This window comes from Arachis stenosperma, chromosome 3 (assembly GCF_014773155.1).
Source record: "Arachis stenosperma cultivar V10309 chromosome 3, arast.V10309.gnm1.PFL2, whole genome shotgun sequence".
Taxonomy (NCBI): domain Eukaryota; kingdom Viridiplantae; phylum Streptophyta; class Magnoliopsida; order Fabales; family Fabaceae; genus Arachis; species Arachis stenosperma.
The window spans coordinates 95,790,857-95,802,293 of NC_080379.1; positions in this window are offsets into that span (position 1 = coordinate 95,790,857).

The window sequence follows — 11,437 nt, forward strand, 5'->3', positions numbered from 1 at the left end:
AGATGTCTCTTCTAAGTCCTTTCTCACACTGGACACACTTTCACTCCTCATAGTCGGTGAGATTTTCCTAACAAACTTTTGAGAGACGGCACAGGTTATCGAATTCACGGGTATAGTCAGCAACAGACATATTCTTTTGCTTCAGTTGCATTAACTCCAACAGAAATATTTCTGATAAAATTTTGTCTTGAATCTATTCCAAGGGACATATGTTAACTCCATTTGTAAGGTATGACATAACTCCTGCTACTATTTCTGAGTATCTCCCTTCAACATGTGGGTCACTATTTCCACTAACTGTACTTCAGGAATGTGTTAAGTGTACGAAAACCTCTCCACGTCTTGAAAGCATCAATCAGCCTCCAATGCATTGGCATTTCCATTAAATTGAGCTGGACCACTCTTGAGAAAATCAGTAAGGGTCATGGACCTATAGTATTGACCTATATTGCTTTTACCAGCACCCGAGGTTCCATCTCGAGGTCCTAGCATCGGTTCGGTCCTAGGATCTTCCCTCTAGGCACCTCGCTCGGATCCGCGAGATGACATTTGGTTCCAATTCACACCAAACAATTGATATTAAGGTGAGCAGTCTCAATATCTCAAGTTTAATGCTTTAAAGTCCAAAATGCATGCTCACGAACATGTATGCTATACATACCATTCTGATATCCTAGGTAGCACATAGTCACACACAGATTATGCACAGAAGCATAATCAGTCCGTCTCTCAGGCTCTATAGGAACGAACTGCTTTGATACCATAATGTAATACCTTACTACACCGAGCTTTACCCTTAAGTCGTAAAACAGAGGTGGTGTGGTATTACGACCTCTAAAATAAAATCCGCACATATAATAGCAGAAGGATTATAATATGCTAGGAGCTTTGAAGAGTAGAGGAAATAAAAAATCGTGACATAAAAGCACAACGCTCAAGAAACGAGCTAACTTACGTACTAAGAAAGCTATAACTGTTAAATGTAAAGTAACCCAAAACAGGAATAGAGAGTCAAAGAAACAAAGTAACAAGCTCCTAACTCAGTAATGCACGGAAACTTGTCTCTCAACAAATTTCCCTTCGGCAAATATACCGAATTATCGTCAAGTAAAAACTCACAATAGAGTGAGGTCGAATCCCACAGGGATTGATTGGTCGAGCAACTTTAATTAGAGGAATGTTCTAGTTGAGCTAAGCAAAGTTGAGTTGAGAATTGCAGAAAATTAAATGGCGGGAAAGATAAATGACAGGGAATGTAAGTGCTAAAAGTAAATGGTGGAATATAAATTGCAAAAAAGTAAATTACAAAATCTTAAATGGGAAGTTGGGGAGATGAGCATCAAAGTAAATAGCAGAAATTAAAGATAATGGGTAAGATTAGAAATGGGAAAATTCATTGGGTTCAGGAGATGTTGCATTCTCCGGATCAAGTTCATTTTCATCTCTTCCTCAATCAATGCATTCATTGATCTCCTTGGCAATCTTAAGTGATTGGATCCCAATTCCTTGGTAACCCAATCTCTCTAAGCTTGAACAATTGTCCAATTCCTTGATTTAATTGCTCATGGGAAGAGATGAAGTATGGTCACTGATTATACCACATGCATTCTCAAATCAAAGTGTTGGTAGGATTATATATCACTATATCCATCCAAATCCCAATTTGGTCCAGCATGAGAAAGTGTTTCTAGCATGATTTCTTCATTCCTCTTCCAAGGTTCCGAGGAGATCCAATTATGGAGAGCTTCTTTTCCAAGATAACTAACCAATTGGATGAAGATCGAAAGCTTTCTAGTAAAATCAAGAGAAAAGAAAGAGGAAGAAGAATGAAAACTACAATTGATCTATCAAATTACAACAGAGCTCCCTAACCCAATGAAAAGGGGTCTAGTTGTTCATAGCTCTGGGAATGGAAAGCAAAAATGAGAAGTGCATTGTAAAGTAAACAAAATTGCAGAGAAAGTAAATATATAGAGTGTTTAAAATTTTGGATCCTCTAGATCCTTCCAATCCCCTTTTAGTTCAAAACTACTCCTATATATACTACTCCTCTAATCTTTTATTAGCTCTGTAAGTCTTGGATATGGGCCTTTGACCTTCAGATGAAGCAGTTACAGACTTTAGTGGGTTTAGCTTTGCTTGCAAAAAGAAGTTGAGTCAGGCATGGTTCACGTTTAGTCAAGGTGTTAGAAGTGTTAACGTTAAGTATAAATCCTGGTTTGAAGACGTTAGTGACACTAACTTTGTCACTAACGTCCCAACCCATTTGAGCTACGTTAACTCACACGTTAGTGGCACTAATGTGACCACTAACGTAGCCTTTCCTATCCTTCGCTAGCGTTATTGGCGCTAACTTTGCCAATAACGTTGCAGCCTTGCCTTTCTCCCACGTTAATGGTCCACGTTAGTGTTACTAACGTGGCTATTAACGTGGGAATGCCATGACATGAAGACATTAGTGACACTAACTTTGTCACTAATGTTACAAAACTTCCTCCCTTCCACGTTAGTGCTCACGTTATTGGCATTAACGTGGGCATATTGGCCATTTCCAATGTTAGTGACAAAGTTAGTGTCACTAACGTTGGCTTCTTATCCTTGCTCCACGTTACCTCCTATGTTAGTGGCACTAACGTGGGTAAACTTGGCTTGTTCCAACGTTAGTGACAAAGTTAGTGTCACTAATGTTGGCGATCCTTTTTGCTCCATGTTAGAGCTCACGTTAGTGGTGTTAACTTGACTCTTAACGTGGTGTTCATGGCCTTTGTAACGTTAGTGGTATTAACTTCACCACTAACGTTGGAGCTTCTTCTTTCTTCCACATTAGTCCCCACGTTAGTGCATCTAACGTGGCAACTAATGTAGGCTAAGTTGGCCTTTGAAGACGTTAGTGGTGTTAACTTTACCACTAACATTGCAAGCTTGCTCCCTTTCCACGTTAGTGACCACTAACATGGTCACTAACGTGGCTACTAACGTGGCTCTTCTATGCTTCATTTGGCCTGAAATCAAACAAACAAATTGCATCAAAGCTTTGTTCTAGATTATGAGATCCTACATCACCTAAATTGACATTCAGTTTGTGCATTATTCTCTTGAAATCATGTAAAGTTCACAATGTTTGTTTGAATCAAGATGTAAGTGTATATTCACTCAAAAACTTGCTTATTACCTAAGAAAATGCATGAAACTACCTAAAATATGTAAAGAAAAGGCTAGTGAAACTGGCCAAGATGTCCTAACATTACAACACCAAACTTAAACCTTGCTTGTCCCCAAGCAAGTACTAAAACATAAGAAGAAAGAATGAATGTACAAGATAAACAAGTCCTTATTTATAGAAGTTAAGTCCTTGGTTCATGGGGTTTCATGCATAGCAACTTAGGTTCATGCCTTTACCGGTTTCTAGGCCCTTAACATGCCCTTGAACACTCACTTGGTTATATTCTATGAGACTCCTATTTACTGATCCCCTCCTTTTTTTGCATTGCTTTCTTAGGCTAAGTGCTCTGTGTTGAGGCAACTCTTTATGATGAGCTTTCAGCCAGCACCCCTGAACCAGTTGGTTCAAGGTACTAGGTGTTGAAGCACCCCTAAGGACCTACTCCCTCAAGTCTCTCCTCCACACATACACACCACAGGCATATGGTTTGTTATTTTCTTCCTTGAGACCTTGGTGTCCAACACCTCTTTGGGTTACTAAATGCTTTGTAGCAAGGTTGCTCTTGATAGTGGACTTTCAGTTGATAATTCCGGGTTAGTTAACCCAAGTTACCAAGTGATGAAGCACTCCTAAGAACTTATTCATCCAAGCAGATCCTTTGCACAAAAACACCACAGACACATGTCTCAAGATTCAAACTCTTGGTGCCTAGCCTTATTTCATGTTCTTTTCTTTCTCTTCTCTTCTTTCTTTCTTTTCCTTTTCATACCTTATCATTTGTTTCTTATTGGGGTCTTGTTATTCAGCTAGTCTCATAGGATGCATTTTCAAGCATATAGTTCAGGACACATAATTGCCCTTGTACCTTATTGATGAACCAACTTAGCAAACTAGTTACCACCACAAACATTGGGACTTTATTCTATAACATGGACTCCACTCTTATTTTTCCTAACATTCTCTTTTATTTAATCCAAGGGACAAGCATACATTTAAGTAAGATAGAGTGGAAGCAGTGAACTGGCTAGTAAAACACCAACTTAAGAAATGAAATTTGAAGACAGAATTAAAAGCCCTAAGCTATCATGGAAGCATATTCTATTTCATACATGATTTTTCTTATTTTAGACTTGCAAAAGAAGAAAAGAAACTCCACCACCTTTTTCTGGTGTGCCCACATCCTCTTGTTCCCTTCTTTTTCTTGGTTTTCTTCTTGATTGCTTGAATCTCCACCTTCCTTGTGTTTTTCAGTCAACTTTTTCCAAAAGCCAGCCTTCTCCACCTTCTTCTTCAATGTTTCCTTTTAATGTCTTACCTTCCCCTTCTCTTGCTCCTTTAGATCCTTGTAGACTGCATTATATCTTGGGATGGTTGAGTGTAAATTATGTAGATGCCCAGCCACATAAGTCAGCTTAGTTTGGGTGTTTACATCATATTCTTCCCTGTTTAATTGCCTTCCTTCATTAAGCACAGTGAACTCATTGAATGCTTTTATTTGAGAGATTTGGCATTGGTTGAGTTCTTGAAGGCTCTTTTCATGACGCTATTGTCTTTCGGATACTTGGTTGATGGATTGAGCAAGCTGGGAGTAATGCTCCTGTTGTTGCTCCATTTGTTGTTTGTGCAACTCCTTCTGGTGATTCAGCAATTGTAACCGGAAGTTCCTTTGTTGCTCTTGCCCCTCTATGTATCTCTTTGTTAGATCCGCAATGGCTCATTGGATGTGACTCATATTCATGTCAACTGGATCATGTTGCTCTTCTTGCTGGTGCTCTACTTGTTGAGGCTCTTCGTATTGAGGCTCTTCTTGTGATATTTTCCTCCTTCTCCGAGGTCTTCTTTGTTGTTGAGCAGGTGCCACATAAGTTATGCGCTGGAGTGTGATTGACCTCCCTGGGTTTAGCCATATTGGATTGCTATCTTCAAAGACCACCTTGGCTCTCATGCATAGTTTTAGGATGGTACTGGGATAGCCAAGCCAAGCGTCTGGATCATTTTTCTCAGTGGTCTCTTGGATTTCTTCGGCGATGATCTCATGCACATTGATGTCTCCATCCTTCATTATGCAGTGTACCATAGTAGCTCGAGTAATGTTGACCTCAGAATTATTGGAAGCTGGGAGGATGGACCTTTTCACGAGCTCAAACCATCCCTTGGCTTCCGGGATGAGGTCTCCCCTCCTAATAAACCATGGCCTCCTGTCCGAGTACCTTACCCAGTCGGATCCTACAACACATATGTCATTCACAATCTCTTCAATTTCTTCAGAGTCGGGGCCATTGCTCATTCTTGATTGATAGTTGGGCTCGTCAAAAGGCCTTGATCTTAATTGAAAAGTTTTCATTATAGCATTGGGGCTGAAATCAACTTCGGTTCCTCTTACATAGCTTTTGAAGATAGGAGTTTTGATAATGTTCTCTCTTGCTACATTAGCATAGAACTCCTTGATAAAATTTACATTTATCTTTGTGATTGGGTTCGTGAGATCTTGCCATCTTCTCCATTCAATCTTCTCTCTAATCTCCGGGCACTCATCATCGTTGAACTGAAATGCAAGCTCTGGCAATATTTTCTTTTGTTCCACCCATCCGAATTGGAACTCATGGAACGCGGTTTTGAACCTCCCTTCATCAAAAGGAATGCTCTCCACCGGTTCCTTACCTTTTCGCCTCTTAGACCTTGATGATGCCATGAGTGATCTTTGTTTTAGGAAGTGTATAGGTATGGACGGTTGTGATGTTGAAAGGTGTAGCTAGAGGAGTGGGTGAGAGTGCTTTTGATGGAGGAAGAAGTGTTGACTGCGTGTTCCGAGATTAAGAAGTGTGAAGGGAAAGGATTTAGAATGTGGAGAGTTATGGAAATAGAGCCACTTATATGGAAGAGTGATGTGTAAATGGAGAGTGTGGATTGATTTTATAGGCTAGGAATGGACGGTTGGGGTTTGAAATGGGATGGGCACAAGGATCACCATTTTTATGATGTGGTTGATTCGGTCTCCAAGGGCATTCTTCCTTCAATGTTGCATGGCGACACTTCCCCAGGATCACCATTTAAGGACATGTGCCTAATCCTCTTTGTGAAGTGGCCGAACCCCTCTTCTTGATTTGTCCCATCAATTCCATCTAATCCCTTCTTCATTTCCTATGCAAGATAATAAAAGAAGAGCAAAAGTTAGGTCTAATTGTGGTGGCAAAAATAAAAACTGGAACTAACTACTTTTTGAATTTTTTATTTTAGACAAACTAAATGCTATTCATGAATTTAAATCAACGGACTCCCTAGGATGCATGTATGCAACATTAGTGACACCAAACTTAGTTTGTGACCATGTAGTGCAAGAAGAGTTGATCAAGGCTCCTAAGATGGGTATGATATGATCTTTACATATATCCTCTTAGTGTGCCTTGAACACCAAACTTGTTGTTCACTATATGTTACATACAAGGATTCACTTTAAGTGTTTGTCAAAATTGAGTTGAAATTCATGAACCTTGCTTTATTACTACTATTAAAGACATGAACAAATTAAAAGAAAGGATGTAAACATGGGTTGCCTCCCATGAAGCGCTTCTTTAACGTCATTAGCTTGACGGTTGGCCTTTATCAGGGTGGTTGGTAATGCCTCACGTCTTTCCCTCCCACAGTAAATCTGTCTCCAATGGCTTCCTTGAGAATCTCCACATGTTCCAAGGAGAGGATTCTACTAATGGTATATACCTGAGGTAGCTGAGATGGAATGGTAGGGAGGTGAGGTGGGATCAGTGGGTGATGAATAGATATCACTTTATCTCCTGGAGAGAAATTCTCTGTTGGTATCTTTTTGTTCCTCCACCTTCTTGGCATATTTTTTCTCCCTTCCTCTGGTGATGCCTTACTCCTGCTGGCTTTTCTTCTAAGGGACACCTCGTTGCTGGTCTCATATAGCTCTTGTGGGTTCATCTCCCCCTAGATTTTCCTTGGCTGTTGTACCATCTGCCTATTCTGTTTTTTAACCAAAGGGGTTCCCATGTGTTCTATTTGTGATTCCTTGCTTGTTTCTTCCAGGAGTGTCTTATTGTGATCATCCCTTAGTTCCTTGTTTTCTTGCTCTGCTTCTTGTGAGGGTCTGAAGACGTGAAAGGTAAGTTGTTCATCGTGTATCCTTAGTATTAACTTTCCTTGCTCAACATCTATGAGCACTCCGGCTGTGGCTAAGAATGGTCTTCCCAAAATAATTGGGTAGAGATAGCTTTCTGCCATTTCAAGGACAACAAAGTCTGTGGGAAGGAAGTAATTTCCAACTTTTACCAGCATGTTTTCGACTACTCCTATTGCTTGTTTTTGAGTTTTGTTAGCCAGTTGCAGGATCACATCTGTTGGTTTTGGCTCATTAATTTGTAGCTTCTTCATGAGGGATAAAGGCATTAAGTTAATGCTAGCTCCCAGGTCAAAAAGCCCCCTATCAATCTTTGTTTCTCCTATGGCACAAGGAATGTGAAAACTCCCTGGGTCCTTCTTCTTTGTAGGAAAATCCTCTTGAATGAGGACACTGCACTCTTTACTCATCACTATTGTTTGTCCCCCCTTCAGTGAATTCTTCTTGGTCAGCAGCTCCTTCATGCACTTGATATATGAAGGCATCTGTTGGAGAGCCTCGATGAATGGTATATTTACATGGAGCGATGCAAACATGTCTAGGAACCTCGAGTATGACTTCCCCTTTACACCACCCCTGAGTCTCTAGGGGAATGGGGCCTTAGGTACATATGGTTCCAAAACCTCCTTCTCCATTGGCTCATTTCCTTGTGTAGAATCAGTTTTTTTATCCTTCTCCTCTTGATTCTCTTTTGGAACGCCTTGAGGGTGTCCTGATAGGTTGTTCACTTCTTTCAAACTTTCCTCATCTCGTATAGTGATCACCTTGCATTCTTTCCATCTTACCTTCTTTGTCTCTCTTCTAGGATTCTTCTCAGTATCACTTGGGAAGCTGTCAGTAGGCTTAGGAATCTGCTGAGAAAGATATCCTACTTGAGATTTAAGCCTCTTGATGGTGTCTCCCTGATTCTTTATATTAGCTCGTACTTCATCTTTGAACACTCTATTGTCCTGAACCTCCTTGCATATGCCTTCCAGCAGAGTCTCAATCCTAGAGAGTCTATCTTCAGATGATGATGGTGAGTTGAGGTTAGAGGGTTGAGAATGGCCGTTTTGGGTCTGATATGGATGTTGAGAAGAGTTGTTGGGTGGATGTTGATATGGCCTTTGAGATGAGTGTTGATAGGCTGCATTGTTGTGTTGGTTGGGGTTGTGACGCCTCTGATCTTGGCCTTGGTCTTGCTGGTTTTCCCACCCAAAATTTGGGTGATTCTTCAAACCAGGGTTGTAAGTCTTGGAGTATGAATCATAAGATTGCCTGGACAAGTTTCCAATATAATTGGCTTCTTCCTAGTCACCTCCTTCCTCTGTATTCACTCCTTCTTGAGCTGGTGGTAGGGTGGTGACTGCTGATAAGCGAAATTTAGCATGCCGATATAGAATTCAATAATGGATATAATCGTGAGTATAGTCTAATCGACATTCAAACTTCGCATCAAACAATCCTACAATCTATAACCGAGAGTACTAGTCTCCCGAGTCATCCTCCCTTGGAATTGCTAGAGAATGCATATTATTGATTAGGAAGCCTTGTTATGATTCTTTTAGAGTTTAGCGAAAGTAGATGACAAACAATCAATATTAGAAGACTTGGCCTAGGGTTGGCATTAGAAATTCTATCATTATAGTTTTCTTCAATGATGATAACAATTAAGCTTTGCTTCACTTAGTTAACCCCTAGGTATAGAGGAAAGTCAAATAAGAGTAACTAACTTGAGTCACAAGTCCTAGTTTTACCCTAGGGAAATCTAGCTTTAGTGCACTCCAAGTCAATTAGCAATTCCTAATTTCCAATCAACAATTGACATTAACTATTCAACTTTTTCTAATGGTCCAAACCCTATGCCAAGTAAGAAACTTTTACTCCATAACTAGTATTGGCATTTTATCAAACAATTGATGAGCAAGGATGAAAGACATAGTAAGAATGAGAAGAAATTAGAATTAAAAGTACTTCAACACAAGAAATTAACAACAATCAACAAAAAACAATAATAGAAATGAACTTTTCAAGGAATTGATAGAATCCAAAACTACAAAGTTGAATCTAGGATCTATGAGAATTGAACAATTACAAGCACTAATTGAGATTAGAGAAGATGATCTATAACATGAACAAAGTAAATTGAGAGTTACACTAGATCTCACCAAGGAATGGTTGAGAATTGAGAAATTGAAGAAGATGAACCCTAATCAGAGGTTGGAATCTCTCTCTCTACCCAAGAGTGTAACTACCACTAGGAAAATATCTAGAACAATGTAAAAATGAGCAAAAGTCCCCTAACCCTTCAACCCTTGGTCTTTTTAAGCTTTTCCGGCAAAGGCACTTTCCCAAAACGGGATCTCCAACTGTCTCCACGCCCAGGTCACGTGACCTTTTAAAAAAATCATATTCGAGCATCGGCGCACACGCGCAGAGTACGCGTGCGCGCCACTGGGGCATCTTGCAATTTGCGCGGAAGCGTGACGTACGCGGATGCGCCCATGAGGGTCATGGCTTAGCCGCTACACGTGCCGGCTCGTAGCTTGGCTCCTGACTTTGGCTTCTGGCTGCGCAATCCATGCGGGTGCGCCAAGTACGCAAACGCGCCCTTGCTGAAGTTTCCAAAGCTCAATTTCTCATGCTCCTTTCCTTTGCACCCACTTTCTTTCTCTCCTCTGGGTCATCCCTGCCCTATATTCTGAAACCACTTAACACACAGGTCACGGCATCGAATGGCACCAAGAGAGGATTAGAAATGTATCTAGTTTAGTGCAAAATAACCATGTTTTCATCCGTGAGGCAAAAATTAGGAAAGGAACAAAAAGTCATGTATTTTCATATGAAAAGCGTGTGGAATCATTGATAAAACCCTTGAAATCAATGCAAGATAAACCCTAAAAGTGGGGTTTAGAATTTTTGATGATTGGATTTTTGACGGTTTAGAATTTCACTAATGAAATCTCGTTGTAAAGTATAGTTTCTAAACCAAACAATAATCCTTTCATACAAAAAGTTGTTTGTCACCAGTACAAACCCCTAAAATTTATAAACCGAAGTATTGGACCTCGGGTCATTCTCCCTAGGAATTACAATAAAGTGTCTTGTTATTGGTTGTGAGTTATTTTGGGGTTTTTGAGATTTTAGACAAGAAATATAAATGGCAAAGAAAATAAACTAACAACTAACAAAGCTCTTGGCAAGATATGAGAACTAGAAGTCCTATCCTAGTTATCCTCCTCAATTGTGATAACAAATTGTCCATTACTCCCACTTAGTTAACCTCTAACCATGGAGGAAAGTCAAGTGGATGAATCAATTTGATTCCTCAAGTCCTAATCAACTCCTAAAGGAAAGACTAGCTTTAGAGGCATTCAAATCAATTAGCAACTTCTAACTATCAATCAACAAAGGAATTAGATAACTCAAGGGTCACTAATTACTCTGCCTAGGCCAAGAGGAACAAAACCTACACTAAAATCCAACCAAGCATTTCATCAAATACTTGGAAGGCACAAAAGAAAAGCATAGTAAATTAACAACAAGAATGTAATCTAACAACAATTATTGAAAGGAATTAACAACAACAATTAAAAGAAACACAATTATTATGAATTATCTCAAATTGCATTATTGAAAGAAAACAAAGAAACAACAATCTATCCATAACAAGATGAAGAATTGCAAGAATTAAAGTACATAACCAGAGAGAGGAAGAGGAGAAGATTAAGACTTGATAAAGGAGAAGTGAATTAAAGCATGAATTAAACCTAGATCTAAGAAGAGAGATTAACCTAAACCTAATCCTAATTTTAGAGAGAAGTGAGAGCTTCTCTCTCTAAAACTACTCTAAACTAAAACTAATGATGCTTAATGATAGATTGATGCCTTCCCCTTCTATCCTTGGTCCTTTTAGTGCATTTTGGCGCTAAAGTTGGTTCAGAAACTCCCCAAGGTCGCCAGGCACGTGCTGCTTTAATGAAGTCATGTGCGGACTTCGACGCGTGCGCGCACGGTACGCGTGCGCGTCCCTGGCCGATTCTGCAATGTGCGCGCGAGCGCCTTGTGCGCATGCGCGTGCTTGGCTGATTTCGCTTCTTTGACTTTTTATGCTTCTCTCCGCTTGTATGCTTCCTTCCTTGCTCCCTTTGATCCATGCC